Source organism: Loxodonta africana, chromosome 18 (genome assembly GCF_030014295.1).
Source record: "Loxodonta africana isolate mLoxAfr1 chromosome 18, mLoxAfr1.hap2, whole genome shotgun sequence".
NCBI lineage: Eukaryota > Metazoa > Chordata > Mammalia > Proboscidea > Elephantidae > Loxodonta > Loxodonta africana.
This window is the reverse complement of record NC_087359.1, coordinates 76,590,639-76,609,694: the sequence shown is the minus strand read 5'-3', so window position 1 is coordinate 76,609,694 and position 19,056 is coordinate 76,590,639. Positions and strand designations below refer to the sequence as shown.

General features: G+C 43.9%; 1 protein-coding gene and 1 pseudogene across 1 annotated transcript in view; one reads left to right on the top strand and one right to left on the bottom strand.

Annotated features, from left to right (window-relative positions):
- Nucleotides 1-19,056, bottom strand: part of ARHGAP44 (Rho GTPase activating protein 44) — a 261,012-nt gene that overhangs the window by 228,336 nt on the left and 13,620 nt on the right. The window lies entirely within an intron of this gene.
- On the top strand, nucleotides 3,728-3,827 carry LOC111752536 (U6 spliceosomal RNA; annotated as a pseudogene).

Sequence of the window (19,056 nt, the reverse complement as noted above, 5' to 3'; positions counted from 1 at the left end):
TACTATTATTATAATCTCAAAAACACTACTCTTATAATCTCATCCTCCCTTTCAAATGCCTTCAGTAACTCCCCACTGTCTAACAAATCATATCTCAACCCTGTGCTTAGTCTTCATAGCTCTCCAGAGCCTGGTCTCCCCCAGTACCTGATTTTCCATCAACCTCCAAAATACCCTCAACATTCTAAACATCTGTCTGTCCCACTGACATGTAAAAATGCAACCTCTATTCCAACCTCTCTGTACTTTGTTTTTTTCCTAGGGACTGCCTGTTCTTCCCCTAATTTAACTCTGAACTATTCTTAAAGTCTCACTTAAAAGCCTCCATGAAGCCTCTCAAGCAATAAAATGAGAGGAAAGGAAGTTTTCAAAGCTTTTGCAGTGCTATTTGCATCTGGCCTACGTGTGCACTACCCAGTCGTCAGTTTGGGACCTCGGCAGTGTCTGGGTAGAATTCTAGTCTACCACTTATTTGCTTCGATGTCGGGCAAATTCCCTAGTTTCTCTTTTCCAGTTCCCTGTCCTATAAAATGAAGTCATGGGGCTCTAGCCAGATGAGTTTACATGTCTAGACCTCGCGGACAGGTCCATTCTCCACCTCAAACTCCAAATGGCGTTTTAGTCACTATCTCTGTTACATACTATATTCTCTTATTCACTATTTCAGTCTTTCCTACTCAACCAAGGCTATTTCTGTAATCCTCCCAGTACCAAGAACAATAAACATTTACTGAATATGAGGGGAAACCACTTATTTCCTTACAGAATGGGTATAAGAGGGTGGGGGAGGGATGTGCAAGGAAATAAAATAGGCACCTGTGTATATGTCTGCAAACTCTAAACACTTGAAGGATAATCGCCAGAGGCATGCGGCTTCTCCTCCCTCCTCGACTATATTCTACAGATACCTAAGAGGCCAAGGATATCAACAAAGGCAGGGCAGGGTTTTTTTGAAAATCGGAAGAGCAACCTGCAGTACAGTCCTTTGATTATGGATTGAAGTGCGTTCCCCTAAAATGTGTGTCAACTTGGCTAGGCCATAATTCCCGGTACTGTGTGGCTGTCCTTCATTTTGTGATCATATGTAATTATCCTAAAAAAAAAAAAAAATTTTAATCTGTATGATGTTAATGTGGCATGATTAGACAGTTATGTTCATGAGGCAGGGTACAATCTACAGGATTAGGCTGTATTTTAAATCAATCTTTTTTGAGACAGAAAAGAGAGATGCGAGTAGAGAGGAGTGGAACCTCATTACCAGAGCCAGGAGTGGAGTGTGTATTTTGGATTCAGGGTCCCTACACTGAGAAGCCCCTAGACCTGAGGGAAGAGTGATGACAAAGACCTTCTCCCAGAGACAACAGAGAGAGAAAGCCTTTCCCTGGAGCTGGTGCCCTGAATTTAGACTTCTATTCTCCTAGACTATGAGAGAATAAATTTGTTTGTTAAAGCCATCCACTTGTATTTGTTACAGCAGCACTAGATAACTAATACACTGTAAAAACGGTGTGAGAGCGGTATCTGACCTCCTCTAACTTCACAAGGGGGAAGGAGAACCAAGATCAACAGCGCAAGGCTAACTCCCATGAGGTGGAGGCCAGACAAGTCTCCTCTCTCTGCCATCTTTACCAATTCTGACACCAACAGCCCCTCACAAAGCACTCTCTACTTCTCAGCTGGGTTTGATAATTCATTGCAATGGCCACACAGAACTCACAGACATACTTACAATCATGGGGTTATTAGCAGTTACAATTCAGGCTCAGCCACACTCAGGACACAGTTCTTCCATCAGGACAGCCTCTCCCCAGCCATGCCTGCAGGCACTCCTCTCCCTGGCCCTCAGTCTCGGCCCCAAAGTCACTCAGCTTTCTCTCTCCATGGGTCGGGAAGGCCACTGCACAGTCTCCTACTGCTGCCAGATCTCTCCTGCTGTTCTCTCATTTCTTGGTGGTGGTGGGCTCTTCTTTCTGCTCTGGAATTGTCTCTCTTTTAAGGCAAAACTGACCAATCCCCTTGGTGGGCCACAATTATCTTATTTGCACAGTCTCACCAAATCAACTGGGTGGGAGTTACAAGACCATGGTGAGAAAGGTCATACTAAGTAATTCATCAGACTACAGGCACCTTTTATCCTCACTTCTCTGCAAAAGCAGAAGAGATATGAAGTGAAGGCAAGTGGGAGGGGTCTCACTGGAAACCCAAGCAGCATTTCAAATGCAGTGTGGGAGTGGGTATGTGGGGGAGGGGGAGGGCGTAGAGGTGGGGGAGGGTGTGTGGGTGCGGGGTAGATATGTGGGAGTGGGACAGTGAGGGGAGGAGAAGAAGCTGAATGGTTTTCTCACAACACTCCAACCCTAACAGTTAACCAGACTCAGAATATCTACCACCTTAAGATCTGTGGAAAGTACAGGAAGTCTTCAAAACAGGCAGAGAAAGAAGAATAAACCAAAAAGAAAACATAAGGAAAGGCCAAGAGATAAAAAGAGAAACAGGGGAAAACAAGAGGGGCACTTCAGAGGAGGACTGTACCAGGGAGAAGGGAAGAATTAAAACAACAGAAAAAAATGTTTATGTGTATATGGGAGTATATCTGAGTACGTGTATACCCACATACATGCACATACATGTGCATACACATGTATATTTATTTTATATATGAGCTTTTATGAGGCACTGATGGTTCAGTGGTGGGAATCTCAGCTTTCATGCAAGAGACCCAGGTTCAAATCCCAGCCAATATACTTCAAGCGCAGCCATCACCCTTCTGTCAGTCTGTCAGAGGCTTGCGTGTTGCTATGATGCTGAACAGGTTTCTGTGTAGCTTCCAGACTGTCACAAACAAGAAAGAAAGGTCTGGAAATCTACTTCCAAAAATCAGACAATGAGAACCCTATAGATCAATCACAGCAGTCCAGTGTGCAACCTATCATGGAGATGGCATAGGACCAGACAGTGTTTTATTCTGTTCTGCATGGGAATCACCATGAGTTGGGGGCCCACCTGGTGGCAGCTGAAAACAATGCACTTCCTTACCTTTCACCCTAGCCTTGCTTCAACAAATTAATCTTTACCTGCTCAACATACAGGAAAGTTACCAAAACATAGGTCTTAGTCATCTAGTGCTGCTGTAACAGAAATACCACAAGAGGATGGCTTTAACAAAGAGAAATTTATTCTCTCACATTCTAGAAGGCTATGAGTCCAAATTCAGGGTGTCAGCTCCAGGGGAATGCTTTTTCTCTCTGTTGGCTCTGGAGGAAGGTCATTCTCATCAATCTTCCCCTGGACTAGGAGCTTCTCCTCACAGGAACTCGGGATCCAAAGGACGTGCTCTGTTCCCAGTGTTGCTTTCTTAGTGGTATGAGGTTCCCCTGTCTATCTGCTTGCTTCTTTCTTTTATATCTCCAAAGAGATTGGCTCAAGACACAGTCCAACCTTGTAGACTGAGTCTTGCCTCATTAACATCATACCCAGCATAGAGGTATGATTTACAACACATAGGAAAATCACATCAGACGACAAAATGGTGGACAATCACACAATACTGGGAATCATGGCCTAGCCAAATTGATACACGTATTTTGGGGGGACAAAATTCAATTCATGACATTCCACCCTTTGGCCTCCCAAAATTCATGTCCTTCCTTGCTACATGTAAAACATATTCACCCCATATCAGAGCAGAAGTCTTAACTTCAAACACAAAATCCAAAAATTCCTCTGCTTGCTTTGGCAGCACATGTACTAAAACTGGAACAATACAGAGATTAGCATGGCCCCTGTGCAAACATGACACGCAAATTTGTGAAATGTTCCATATTTTTGACTGATTTGTTCTGTAAACTTTCACTTAAACCACAATAAAAACTTTAAAAAATATAAAAATAAAAAAATTCCTCTTCATCTGTGAAATCTAGAATACTAGTTATCTGCTCCCAAAGGTACAATGGCAGAATAGGCACAAGTTAGACATTTCCATTACAAATGGGAGAAACTGGAGGGAAAGAAGGGATAACAGGCCTTAGCAAGTCAGTAGAACATATTATCTTAGCCCTCAAGGCTTCGAAAATAATCCTCTGTTCTCTGAGACCATTTATACAATGGCCTGCCCTCCATACTCTAGGTACTGGCCACACTCTCCAGAATCTGCGTGGAGGGCCCTAGGCCCTGGGCTTCAGTTCCACCTTCCAAGTCCACTAGGACGGCAACTCTGCTCCCTTGGCTTTAGGTGCACCATTCTCCTAGTTCATCAGAGTGGTGGCAACTCCACCCTTAGAAACACCAGAGGCCATGGCTCCAACCTTTGAAACCCCAGAGGTAGTGGCCATACCCTTTGAGACTGAGGCAGCTTGGCTTCCTGTGTTCCTTGTCTCTTTAGCTTCTGCTTCCTGGTTCCTTGGCCTCTCAGCCCCTCAGGCCTCTCTGCATGTGTCTCCCCTTCTGGGACAAGGGTTTCACAAAGTTCTGTACCTCCACTGATATGTGCCTGGAGACACCCCACTCTGCCAATAAACTTCAGCAGGAAGGCACTCAGTTCTCTCACTCTGTGGATCAGCAAGCCTAGCTCCACCGATAAGTACCCAGAGGTGGCCCACTCCACCAGGAAGCCTCCTGAGCAAAGGTACTCAGCCCTCCCACTCCATGGGTCAGCTCCAGTGCTGTCTGGTGCTGGTCTCTTGGTTCTGCTGCTGCTGCTTCTCTGCTGCTGCCAGTTCTCTGCTGCAGCCAGTCCTCTGCTGCTGTTTCTCAGCGTCTACGCCTTCTCCAGTGTTAACAGTTCTCATCACTTCCTTCTTAGTCTTCTATCCATTAACAGCATCAAAATCACTTCCACATTTTAGGTATCTGTTAGGGCAGCACCCCACTCCTGGTAACAAATTCTGTTCTAGTCGTCTAGTGCTGCTATAACAGAAATACCACAAGTAGATGGCTTTAAAAAAGGGAAATTTATTTTCTCACAGTCTAGAGGTCCAAATTCAGGGTGTCAGCACCACGGGAAGGATTTCTCTCTGTCAGCTTTGGAGGAAGGTCCTTCTCATCAATCTTCCCCTGGACTAGGAGCTTGTCCACACAGGAACCCCAGGTTCAAAGCACATGCTGTGCTCCCAGTGCTGCTTCTTGGTGGTATGAGGTCCCCCTGTCTCTCTGCTCGCTTCTCTCTTTTGTATCTCAAAAGAGGTTGACTCAAGACACAATCCAATCTCGTAGATTGCATCCTGCCTCATTAACATAACTGTCACCTATCCCACCTCATTAATATCATAGAGGTAGGATTTACAACACATAGAAAAGTCACATCAGATGACAAAATGGTGGACAATCACACAATACTGGGAATCATGGCCTAGCCAAATGGATACACATATTTTTGGAGGACACAGTTCAGTCCATGACAACATGCTTGATAGATATATCCAGGATGATGGAGATGGGTGTATGGCTTGGCATGCCCTCTCCCCCAACTTTCTGGCACATGTATCAGAATTTGAAAGATTCCAGTGGAGATAGCATACAAATTTTAGGCTTATCAAAGGGGTATGTGTCATGGATTGAATTATGTCCCCCAAAAATGTGTTTATGAATTGGGCTGGGCCATGATTCCTGATATTGTATGATTTTCCTACATGTTATAAATCCTGCCTCTGTGATGTTAATGAGGGAGGATGGGCAGCAGTTGTGTTACTGAGGCAAGACTGAATGTACAGGATTAGATTGTGTCTTGAGGAAATCTCTTGAGAGATAAGAGAAGCAAGCAGAGAGACAGGAGGACCTCATATCACCCAGAAAGAAGCACCGGGAGCAGAGCACACACTTTGGACTCGGGGGGGTCCCTGCGTGAAGAAGCTCCTAGTCCAGAAGAACATTGATGAGAAGGCCGACAGAGAAACAATGTCGTCCCTGGAGCTGACACCCTGAATTTGTACTTGTAACCTACTAGACTATGAGAGAATAAATTTCTCTTTGTTAAAGCCATCCACTTGCAGTATTTCTGTTATAGCAGCACTAAATGACCAAGACAGTATGATTAAGAAAGTCTGATAAATACCACTGTAGATAATTAAAATTTTAGCCAGAAATGAAAAGACGAAACAATTGATAAGCCTGACAGAGAAGGAAGCTACTGCTCTTTTACACATGGAGAAGAAATCCCAAAATCTGATGAAAGGGTGAAAGGGGCTAGTGATCCACGGTTGGGGCTATACCACAGTAAGAAAGTCTCAGTTCCACACTGCTACTCACCTGGACCAGGAGAAGTATCAGCATCCCGGTACATTCCGGGAATGGCTTGCCCACAAGCATGACCTTGCACTTGCCCACATTAAATCATAAAAAATTATTTGTGTAGTTCCATATTAGTTTTTTTTATATTCATACAGTACAACATTGTGCAGGCTGGTGTGGAGAAGCACTAAAAAATTGGCCTGGCTGCAGTCCTGGCCAGTAGTGAGAGGTAAGGAAGTCTGGGTAACCTAAGGTCTACTTCACCACGGGCCCTGGCATATATATATATATAAATATAGGGCCTGCCATTGTGTAATGGGTACATAAAAAAAAAAAAAAAAAGCAAGATTCCAGATACCAATATTAGTAGTTGCCTTTGAGTCAATTCTGAGTTGTGGCGACTCCATGTGTTGCAGAGTAGAACAGTGCTCCAGAATTTCTATGACCGTGACTTTTCAGAAGCAGGTCTTTTTTCCTGAGGTGCCTCTAGGTATATTTGAACCGCCAACCTTTCAGTTAGTAGTCAAGCGCTTAACTGTTTTCACCACAGAAGGACTCCGTTTGAGATAAGTAGGAGTAATTATGAACAGCAGTGGAATATTGTATGATACAGTGCTAGAAAATGAGCCCCTCAAATCCAGAGGCACTCAAAATACGAGTGGGGAAAAGCCGCCTCTTCAAAGTAGAGTTGCCCTTGCTGAGGTGCCACAGCCCAAAATTAAAAGAAATAGCTGCAAACATCCATTAATAACCAGAATGTGGAATGTACAAAATATGAATCTAGGAATACTGAAAACCATCAAAAATGAATGCATAAAGATTGATATCCTAGGCATTAGTGAGCTACAATGAACTGGTATGGGCCATTTTGAATTGGATAATCGTATGGTTTAATATTCCAGGAATGGCAAACTGAAAAGGTATGGTGTCACACTCATCATAAAAAGAACATTTCAAGATCTATCCTGAAGCACAACACTGTCAGTGGTAGGATAATAATCCATATGCCTACAAGGAAGACCAATTAATAAGACTATTATTCAAATTAACAGACCAACCACTGATGCCAAAGGTGAAGAAATTGAAGATTTTTACCAACTTCTGCAGTCTAAAATTGATCAAACATGTAAACAAAATGCATTGATAATTACTGGTGATTGGAATGTGAAAGTTGGAAACAAAGAAGAAGGATCAGTAGTTGGAAAACAGCCTGGGTAACAGAAATAACGCTGGAGATCCTATGATAGAATTTTACAAGACTAACGACTTATTCATTGCAAATATCTTTTTTTGACAATATAAACAGTGGCTATAACATAGACTAACAGACAGACACGTGGGGGGCCTATTCTCAAGAAAGGTGATCCAACTGAATGTGGAAATTATAGAACAATATCATTAATAACACACGCAAGCAAAATTTTGCTGAAGATTACTCAAAAATAGCTGCAGCAGTATATCGACAGGGAACTGCCAGAAATTCAGTCTGGTTTCAGAAGAGGACGTGGAACCAGGGATATCATTGCTGATGTCAGATGGATCCTGGCTGAAAGCAGAGAACACCAGAAGGATGTTTACCTGTGTTTTATTGACTATGCAAAGGCATTCGACTGTGTGGATCATAACAAACTATGGATAACACTGCAAAGAATGGGAATTCCAAAACACTTAATTGTTCTCATGAGGAACCTTTACATAGATCAAGAGGCAGTTGTTCAGACAGAACAAGAGGATACTGATTGGTTTAAAGTCAGGAAAGGTGTGCGTCAGGGTTGTATTCTTTCATCATACCTATTTAATCTGTATGCTGAACAAATAATCTGAGAAGCTGAACCATATGAAGAAGAACGGGACATCAGGATTGGAGGAAGACTCATTAACGACCTGCGTTATGGAGATGACACAACCTTGCTTGCTGAAAGTGAAGAGGACTTGAAGCACTTACTAATGAAGATCAAAGACCACAGCCTTCAGTATGGACTGCACCTCAACATAAAGAAAACAAAAATCCTCACAACTGGACCAATGAGCAACATCATGATAAACGGAGAAAAGACTGAAGTTGTCAAGAGTTTCATTTTACTTGGATCCACAATCAACAGCCATGGAAGCTGCAGTCAAGAAATCAAAAGATGCATTGCACTGGGTAAATCTGCTGCAAAGGACCTCTTTAAAGTGTTGAAGAGCAAAGATGTCACCTTGAAGACTAAGGTGCACCTGACCCAAGCCATGGTATTTTCAATCGCATCATATGCATGTGAAAGCTGGACAATGAATAAGGAAGACTGAAGAAGAACTGATGCCTTGGAATTGTGGTGTTGGCGAAGAATATTAAATATACCATGGACTGCCAAAAGAACGAACAAATCTGTCTTAGAAGAAGTACAACCAGAATGCTCCTTAGAAGCAAGGATGGCAAGACTGCATCTTACATACTTTGGACATGTTGTCAGGAGGGATCAGACCCTGGAGAAGGACATCATGCTTGGCAGAGTACAGGGTCAGCAGAAAAGAGGAAGACCCTAAACGAGGTGGACTGACACAGTGGCTGCAACAATGAGCTCAAGCATAACAATGATTTTAAGAATGGCTCAGGACCGGGCAGTGTTTCGTTCTGTTGTGCATAGGGTCACTATTAGTCAGAACTGACTCAATGGCACCTAACAACAACAACATACACACAGACTTCGCTGGATGAAATACACAAGAATCAAAATGTCTACATCTGTGGAAACAGAGGATGGAGAAGCTCAATATCATCAATCAAAAAAAGACTAGGGGCCAACTGCAGAACAGATCATCAGTTGCTCCTACGCAAGTTAAAGTTGAAGCTGAAGAAAACTAAAACAAGTCCACAAGAGCCAAACAATGACCTTAAATATATCCCAGCTGATTTTAGAGATCAAGAATAGATTTGATGCATTCAACACTAATGATCGAAGACCAAACAGGCTGTGGGATGGCATCAAGGACATCATATGTGAAGAAAGCAAAATGTCATTAAAAACACAGGAAAGAAATAAAAGACTAAAATGAACGTCAGAAGACACTCTGGAACTTGCTCTTGAACATAGAGTAGCTAAAGCCAATGGAAGAACTGAAGATTTCAAAGGGCTCTTGAGAAGACAAAGTATTAAAACAATATGTACAAAAACCTGAATTTAGAAAACCAAAAGAGAAGAACACACTCAGCATTTCTCAGGATGAAAGAACTGAAGAAAAAACTCAAGCCTCAAGGTACAGTATTAAAGGATTCTATGGGCAAAATATTAAACAATACAGGAAGTATTAAAAGATGATACAAGGAATAAACAGAGTCACTGCACCAAAAAGAACTGGTTGACATTCAATCATTTCAGGAGGCAGCATATGATTAAGAACCAACGGTACTGAAGGAAGAAGTCCAAGCTGCGCTGAAGGCACTGGCAAAAATCAAAGCTCCAGGAATTGACCGAACACCAATTGAGATGTTTCAACAAACATATACAATGCTGGAAAGGCTCACTTGTGTATGCCAAGAAATTTGGAAGACAGCTTCCTAGCCAAGTGACTGGAAGAGATCCATATCTGTGCCCATTCCAAAGAAAGATGATCCAACAAAATGTGGAAATTATCAAACAATATCATTAATACCACACGCAAGTAAAATTTTGCTGAAGATCATTCAAAAGCAGATGCAGCAGTACATCAACAGGGAACTGCCAGAAATTCAAGCCAGATTCACAAGAGGATATGAAACAAGGGATACCATCGCTGACGTCAGATGTTTCATTGACTTATGATAAGGCATTCGGCTGTGTGGATCATAACAAGTTATGGATAACATTGTGAAGAATGGGAATTCCAGGACACTAAACCATGCTCACAATTTGTGCTCGCAAATTGTACATAGATCAAGAAGCAGTCGCTCAAACGGAACAAGGAGATACTGCATGGTTTAAAATCAGGAAAGGCGTGTGTCAAGGTTGTATCCTTTCACCATACTTATTCAATCTGTATGCTGAGCAAATGATCCAAGAAGCTGGACTGTATGAAGAATGAGGCATCAGAGTTTGAGGACGACTCATTAACAAACTGCAATGTGCAGATGACACAACCTTGCTTGCTGAAAGTTGAACAGGACTTGAACCACTTACTGATGAAGACCAAAAACTACAGCCTTCAGTATGGATTTACACCTCAACATAAGAAAACAAAAATGCCCACAACTTAACCAATAAGCAACATCATGATAAACAGAGAACGGATTTTACTTGGATCCACAATCAACGGCCATGGAAGCAATAGTCAAGAAATCAACGGACACATTGCATTGGGCAAATCTGCAGCAAAAGACCTCTTTAAAGTGTTATGTCACTTTGAGGACTAAGATGCACCTGACCCAAGCCAAGGTATTTTCAATCACCTCACGTGCATGTGAAAGCTGGACAATGAACAAGAAGACCAACGTAGAATTGATGCCTCTGAATTACGGCGTTGGCAAAGAATAATGAATATACCATAGGCTGCCAGAAGAATGAACAAATCTATCTTGGAAGAAGCACAGCCAGAATGTTCCTTAGAAGTTATTCACGCTCTTTGGACATGTTACCAGGAGGTACTAGAGAAGGACATCATGCTTGGTAAAGTAGAGGGTCAGCAAAAAAGAGGAAGACCCTCAATGGATGAATTGACACAGTGGATGCAACAATGGGCTCAAACAAGGCAACGACGGTGCAGGACCAGGTAGTGTTTCATTCTGTTGTACACAGGGTCGCTATGAGTTGGAGCCAAATCAATCTCACCTAACAACAACAATTATAGAACATGAAAGATGGTGGTGGAAAAACCCATTGTCACTGAGTCAATTCCAACTCATGGCAACCCCATATGTGTCAGAACAGAACTATGCTCCACAGGATTTTTGAAGGCTGATTTTTCTTGGAAGAAGATAGCCAGGGCTTTCTTCTGAGGGGCCTCTGGGTGAACTCAAACCTCCAACTTTTTGGTTAGCAGTCAAGTATTTTAACCATTTGCACCACCCAGGAACCGAGTTTGTGGTACTGTCATGACTTACTCATTGCTGTGATGCTAGAGGCTATGCCACAGTATTTCCGTACCAGCAGGGTCACTCATGGTGGACAGATTTCAGCAGAGCTATCATAGTAAGTGTGACTAAGACAAAAGCCTGACAATCTACCTCAAAAATTAGCCTATTGATTCTTATGGATGACAACAGAACATTGTAAGACTAGCTCCCTTTGGAAGTGTCATCAGGAGAGACCAATTGCTGGAGGAAAACATGTTTGATGACGGAGAGGGACGGAAGGCAAGGGAGACCCTCAGTGAGATGGATTAGCATAAAAGCCACAATGATAGACTCGAATATGCTGGTGGTGATGCGAGTGGCTCAGGACCGGGTAACACTTCACTCTTTGGTACATAAGGTCAGCATGAGTCAGAGCCAATTTGATAGCAACTATTGACCTATCTATTATGGAACATGGAGTCCCTGGGTGGCACAAACAGTTAATATGCTCACTGCTAACCAAAACAGGGGAGGTGCGACCAGACTTGCTGGTCTGACAGAGACTGGAGGAATCCTTGAGATTATGGCCTGACACCCTGCTAACTCAGAACTGAAGCCACTCCCAAAATCTACCCTTCAGCCAAAGGTTACCCCATTGTCGCTGAGTCAACTCCAACTCATAGCCACCCTGTAGAACAGAGTAGAACTGCCCCACAGGGTTTTCAAGGAGCAGCTGGTGGATTCAATCTGCCGACCTTTTGGTTAGCAGCCAAACGTTTAACCACTGCACCACCAGGGCTCCAGCCAAAGATTAGGCCAAAAAACAATGTCATATGCAAGGAACGTGCTTCTTAGTTCAATCAAGTATACAAGACCAAATGGGCAACACCTGTCCAAAAGCAACGAAGAGAAGGCAGGAAGGGACAGGAAAACTGGACGAATGGACACAGGGAAAAGGGAGAGTGCTGACACATTATGGCAGTTCCAACCAATGTCACAAAACACCTTGTGTATAAATTTTTGAATGAGAAACTAATTTGCACTGTAAATTTTCACTGAAAACACAACAAAAATTTTTTTAAAAGGCTGGAGGTTCAAGTTCACCCAGGGAGACGTAGGAAGAAAAGCCTGGGGATCTACTTCTGAAAAATCAGCCACTGAAAACCCTATGGAACACAGTGCTGCTCTGACACACATGGGGTCACCACGAGTCGGAATCAACTTGATGGCAACTACCTTCAACTGGCTTTCCTGACTCATAATAGGTGTAACGGACAGGAGACTCCCTCTAGGAACGAAGAACTTCTTCCCCAGCTTCTGGGAATGCAGCCAGACAACCGCTCTAGGCTGTCCTTGTATCGGCTGAACAGCACTGTGTCTTCCAGGGGGAACCCACATCCAATGACTGATCAGTGCTGGGGTATGGAGTCTCAACACCTCTTCCTTAGCTTACGACAACTCTGAAGGGACTCCCTCATTCTAGGTCCCCACGTGGAATCAGCTTTTCAGGGACTGCATCATAGTTCAGCCCTCCTTTTGCCTAGTCCTGCTTCCCTGCCTTCTCTTCCACAGGAGCTGATGCTAAAAGCTCTGCCTAGTAAGCACTCTGCAAGTTATTCACATTATCTGCGGCCCAGGACTCAACCTATGACAGTAAGTGGGCAGTAAACGCCTGTTTAATGGATGACTTCTTTACTCAATAAGCGGTCATGTCTTACACGCTCTTCTTCACAGGTATGATTTTGAATGGTATAAAGCTCATGAACTGACGATGCTTCGAAGTTAAAGACAATAACCACTGCCGTTAAGTCAATTTCAACTCATCGCTACCCTAGAGGACAGGGGAGAACTGCCCCCACAGGGTTTCCAAGGATTGGCTGATGGATTCAAATTGCCGAGCTTTTGGTTAGCAGCCTGAGCTCTCGACCTCTGTGCACAAGGGCTCCAAAGACTAATTCCAAAGCCACGTCATGTTTTCCTTAATTTAGACAAAACCTGGATATCATGAAGGCGTGATTACAAGTCTAAAACTACATAGTTAGCAGGGAAAAATAAATTTTGCAGCAATAAAAAAAAAAAAAACTCCATCTTTGACACCTTCCAGAGCAGCACAAACAGGCTCGTCTCCCCACACGTGACAAGAACCTGTTCCTGCCCTTTGCAAGGCGCTGTGCACTACACAGACATGGCCCAGAGACAGACAGGCCAGCCCCTGCAGATCCACACCGCGTCCCATCCAGTGATAAAAAGCGAACCGAAAGCAACTAGATCCACCAAGAGCCCATCTGGACTTGGGGGTGGGATCGGCTTCCTGAAAGTCAGGAGAGCTTGCTGGGAAGGGATGGATACCTGGGCAAAATTAGTATCCTGTAAGAATGCAAGAAGGGGAAAAGTGTTCTGAGTAGACAGAACAGTGTGCACTAGAGCTTGGTGTAACCCAGCATTTTGAGTGTGAAAACCCTTTCTTGTGGGATACCCATTCATTTGGGTTTGCGGACTGTATCATGGGCAATGTATCATGGGAAATCAAAGCAGAATGAAGTAAGGGATATAAGAGAACAAGTAAAGTGCTATAGAAGCATAGTGGAAACCCTGGTGGTGTAGTGGTTAAGAGCTATGTCTGCTAACCAAAAGGTCAGCAGTTCAAATCTACCAGGCACTCCTTGGAAACTCTATGGGGCAGTTCTACTCTGTCCTATAGGGTCGCTATGAGTCGGAATCAACTCAACAGCAATGAGTTTTTTACAGAAGGACAATAATGGGGAGAGAGATGGGGTAGGTGACATTTGAATAGAACTCTGAAGAATGAATTGGAAAAACAGTTGAGGACCTTCTACATTCCAGACTCTGTGCTGGGAATTTGTAGACTAGTATACGAGACAGATGTATGCAGAACTATAACTGTAATACAGTACATCAAGCTTTATACACCAAGATGAACAAGTACATGTTGGTGGTTCAGTGGTAGAATTCTTGCCTTCCATGTGGGAGACCTGGGTTCAATTCCCGGCCAATGGACCTCATGCACGGCCACCACCCATCTGCCAGAGGAGACCTGTATGTTGTTACAATGCTGAACATTTCAACAGAGCTTCCAGACTAAGAAGGACTAGGAAGAAAGGCCTGGGAATCTACTTCCAAAAATCAGCCAATGATAACCCTATGGATCACAACAGTCCAATCCGCAAACGGACATGGGGATGGCACAGAACTGGGCAGTGCTTCATTCCGTTGTGCATGGGGTCGCCATGAGTCAGGGACTGACTTTACTGCAGCAAACAATAACAACAACGAATAACCGTACTGGAATACAGAAGAATGGCTCCGATAGATAGAAAGGAAAGGCAACAGCTTGATCAAAGAAGAAAACAATGAAGGCCAAAGTAAGAATACTGGAACTTCATCTGCTAATATTTCCCACGATACATTCTACAAACTTTAGTTTGAGAATTCTTTATGGGTTTCCCATAAAAAACGGTGTTCACCCTCAACATGGTGGGTTAAAACAAGCTGTAGTGGACACTGTTGCTGTCTACCTATAATGCTTTCCTCCTTCATCTTTCCCAACAGAACTCTAACTTTGTCCAGGTCTCAGTCTCTCCCCAGGAAGCCTGCCTGACTCAAAGGAAGCTAACCCCACCCCCAAAATCCAGATGTAGTCTTGATGGATCTAACCCAGTTCTTACAATCCTACTTCCCCTGGCAGTGACTACATCAGAGACCCAAGCTAGAAACCAATCAATCAGTGGCCTTCCCTCCCTCTGGAATGTGTAAAGGGCCCATGGCGTACATGAAGGAAGTTGTCTTAGACTACAGGAAATGATTTTATCCAGGGATTGGGACCCTTCGGGCTGCTCCTCTCTCTCTTATCTCTTCCTTGGTTTGTGAACATGGAAGCAAATGACCTCCACTGCTGCTGACAGCCATATTCTGACCATGAAAAAAAGCCAGTCTGAGGAAAATGCCAAGACACAGATGAGGGCAAAAGAAAACAAAACGAAGAGAAAGATGCCAGTTGCTCTTATCACAAGGCACCCGACTCTCCCTGCCTCTGGAAGCCCTGCCATCTGAAATAAAGTTTCCTCATTGTTTAAGCCACTCTGAATGGTAACATCAGTTTACTCTAACTAAAAGCATTCTAGTGATACCAACCACCATTAGTTTACTGCAGAACTTCTTGGAGCCTTAGACACAAACATGGGTAGTAAACTTGTCAAGATGAACATACAGTATAAAGCATTTTTCATAGATCTAGGATGTTTTCCCCCAAAATCTGATAAATAAGAAATAAATGAGACTGACATTCTTCAGTTTATAAATTCAAAAATGCGGTCCGGCTTGTGTTGGAAGAAATAAGAGAGAAGAAGAGTTTCAGGTCCAGAACACAAGTAAGAAGGTCACTATGATGGTCAAGTTAGAGATGCTGGCTATAAGGAAGACATACATGAGAAAGGAGGATAGGAAAAATGTCACACAGGGACAGATTCGTAATAACTGACTGGATATGCTCTTCAGTTAGCAGCCAAGCGCTTAACTGTCTGCGCCATCGGGGCTCCTTAAATGCGCACGTAGGGGCGATAAATAACTTCTCTGAACACCGGGAAAAATGTGCCCTGACCACTACTAAGGAGATGCCTATGCACACTGACCCAGGTGGGGCCTGTGATGTCCTTAATGAGAGAACCTGGTCAACACCTGGGTGTGCTGAATAACCATCATCCCTATAGGGTCGCTGTGAGTCGGAATCGACTCAGTGGCACTGGGTTTGGTTTTTGGTTTTGGTCTTCCCCCTTCTTTGGGTAATAGCCCTGATTTTCTTTTGGGATCTGCCTCTCCCCTACTCTAGTATTTGAGGGCTGTAAAAGATAACTTCCCACCCTCCCTTTTCCCTAAGGGATGCTCAGGTCACATGACCCAGATAAACCAGTTAGACTCCCTCCTATGACTTAATCACCCAAGTGACTTAACGACAGAAAACAACTGGAAAGCCCCTGAAGAGGCCGTCCAGGCACCCTATAGCAGGGGTGCTAACTGGTCACTGGTTCTTTCCTGGGCTGTGCTGCCCATCTCGTCCTTTGATGTTGTAAGCTGTCCCAGGCCCTTCCCCAAATTTCTTTTTTTAGCTTAAAAAGACCAAACCCATTGCCGTGGAGTCTATTCGGACTCATAGCGACCCTATAGGACAGAGTAGAACCGTACCATAGGGCTTCCAAGGAGCGCCTGGTGGATTTGAACTGCCGTCCTTTTGGTTAGCAGCTGTGCCTCTTAACTACTATGTCACCAGGGTTTCCTTTTTTTTTTTTTTTTTTAGCTTAGCAGAGTCTACTCTTGTTCCTGCAGCCAAAGAACCCTCAGCGATCACGGGAACATGTCATACAGACCAAGCTTCCAGATCCGACATTTTCCCTATGTCTTTAACATCAGCAGCAATAACCTAAAAGGTTATTAGCATATCACTTCCTAGCAGCAGATCATTTTACCCTAAGATCTGACATCACGTACTTTCCAGAGCATGAAGATAAGAGGTTTCCCAAGTCTGAAGGCAAGGCTCAAGAGAACTTCAAAAACGTTTGTGCTTAAGACCTTTCAGGGGCCCAAACTTAAAAGAAATCTTTACAAGACATTCCAGCAACACTTACCCACCTTGTTTTAAGTACCCTTTGGAGTACCGGGGGCTTTTTTTTTTGTAATAATACATGTGTTTCTTTTAAGAAATTTGCAAGTGAAAGAAAATCACAAGCAGCAGAAACCAAACCGCTCATAACCCTGCCCAGAGATAAGTATCACAGGCTTATTCTTCCAGCCCTTCCCGATTTCCTTCCAGCCTTCTATTCCGTACATTTTTGAATACAATACAATCTCAGCTCTGGGTGCATCTCTGTATCTGCATCCTGCTTCCTTATCTTACGTATTTCTCTCCTAACATTTCTCCCCTAAACATTTTTGAGTGTCATTAAAAAAAAACTAAAACTGATACAATTGTATAAATGTGCCAGAATTTACTTAATCATATTAGACATTTAATTTTTCTTTTGCCCCTATTCAAACCAAAAAACCAAACCCAACTGCCGTCGAGTGAATTCTGACTCATAGCAACAGGGCAGAGTAGAACTACCCCACAGGGTTTCCAAGGAGGGCCTAGTGAATTTGAACCTCCGACCTTTTGGTTGGTAGTCGTAGCTCTTAACCACTACGCCACCAGGGTTTCCACTGGCAGTCATTAATGTGCATCAGTGTCAGAGCCAGCAGATCTGCAAGCAAATCCCAACCACCTCCCTTACCACCCGTGCAACCAGGAGCGATGACTCCCCCGTCCTGAGGCCGGTGCAGAAGAGAGAGGGATGATGATCAGGGTCTGCTCTTACACTGTGAGCGTTAAGCAGGAATGCATGCAGGGCACTCACGGGTGTCTGTCACAGACACCTTAATAAAAGAAAAAAAAAGAACAGCCATGGCTAAAAGCTCGGCTGCTAACCAAAAGGTCGGTAGTTCCAATCCACCAGCCGCTCCTTGGACACCCTATGGGGCAGTCCTATAGGGTCAGTATGAGTGGGGATCGACTTGATGGGAACCGGTATAAAGCTAAAGTGAGTGTTCACACGTGTGCATGAATACAACAGTGCACATAACGAGATTCCTGATGCTCAAATTCTGTGTCCACTTTTCATATTTCCTTTGTTGGACTGTATTTTTAAAGTCCCTGTTTGGCGAACACATTACTATAGGAGTCTTTAGGGGCTTTTGCAAATACCAAACTGCTCTCTTTCAATAGAGAGCATAGAACTAAAAAGCTCTTTCAAATGGCACTCTCTTACCCTTTCTGCTGAAATTGCAACAAGGGAACCGAGTGAAGAATGTTCTCTATTGGCAGATATTTCATGGTCTGCTCTTTGTGGTTCAGGCTGCATACAAGACACTTGATCACCTTAAATAAATGTGACATTATTACTTTTATTCAAGTCAAGAACAGTGGATTGGCATTTCCCAAACCATCTAAACTGAGGTAACTTAAGGCGCCCTGAGGCTGCAGAGACACGCCGTTAGGAAGAGCAGACCGGGGAAGCATTTGCCTGGGCTTGGGTAACTTAGGGGAAACCCTGGTGGTGTAGTGGTTAAGAGCTACAGCTGCTAGCCAAAAGGCTGGCGGTTGGAATCCACCAGGCGCTCCCTGGAAACCCTATGGGGCAGTCCTACTCGACGGCAACATATTTGGTTTGGTTTTCTGGCGGGGGTGGGGGGCGGGGGCTACTTAGGATCCAGCTAAATTTGACTCTGCCCCTTCCCTCTGTCCATCTGTAAAATGGGGCTCTAAGTAGCATCAAGGGTTTGGTTTTTCTGGTTTTTTTAAGTAGCATCAGCCCACACAGGGGCTGCAATGAGCAGGTAAGATAATGCCTACAAAGCATGGAGCCCAGTTTCTTCTAACAGGAAACATAACCATCAAACAACCAGCTGCCGTTTGGTCATCCCCAACTCAAAGCAGCCTGTGTGTGTCTGAGCAGAACTGTGTCCACCGGGTTTTCAACGGCTGATTTTTTGAAAGTAGGCCACCAGGACTTTTTCCCATGCCGACTCGGGGTGGCCTCGAACCCCCAACCTTTCTGTTAGCAGCCGAGTACATGAACCGTTTGTACCACCCAGAGGCTCCAAACAGGTAACAAAGCTGTAGCTTTTCTGGCTCTCCTTCACCCAGGTCCCAAGGAAGGATCGCCTTTCCTGGATCTGTCTGAAGTGAGGTGTGACCAGGTGATTTGTTCTGGCCAATGAGATGTGAGGAGAAGTGACTGACGTGTCACTTCCAGAAGACTAGTTAGGGGCCAGTG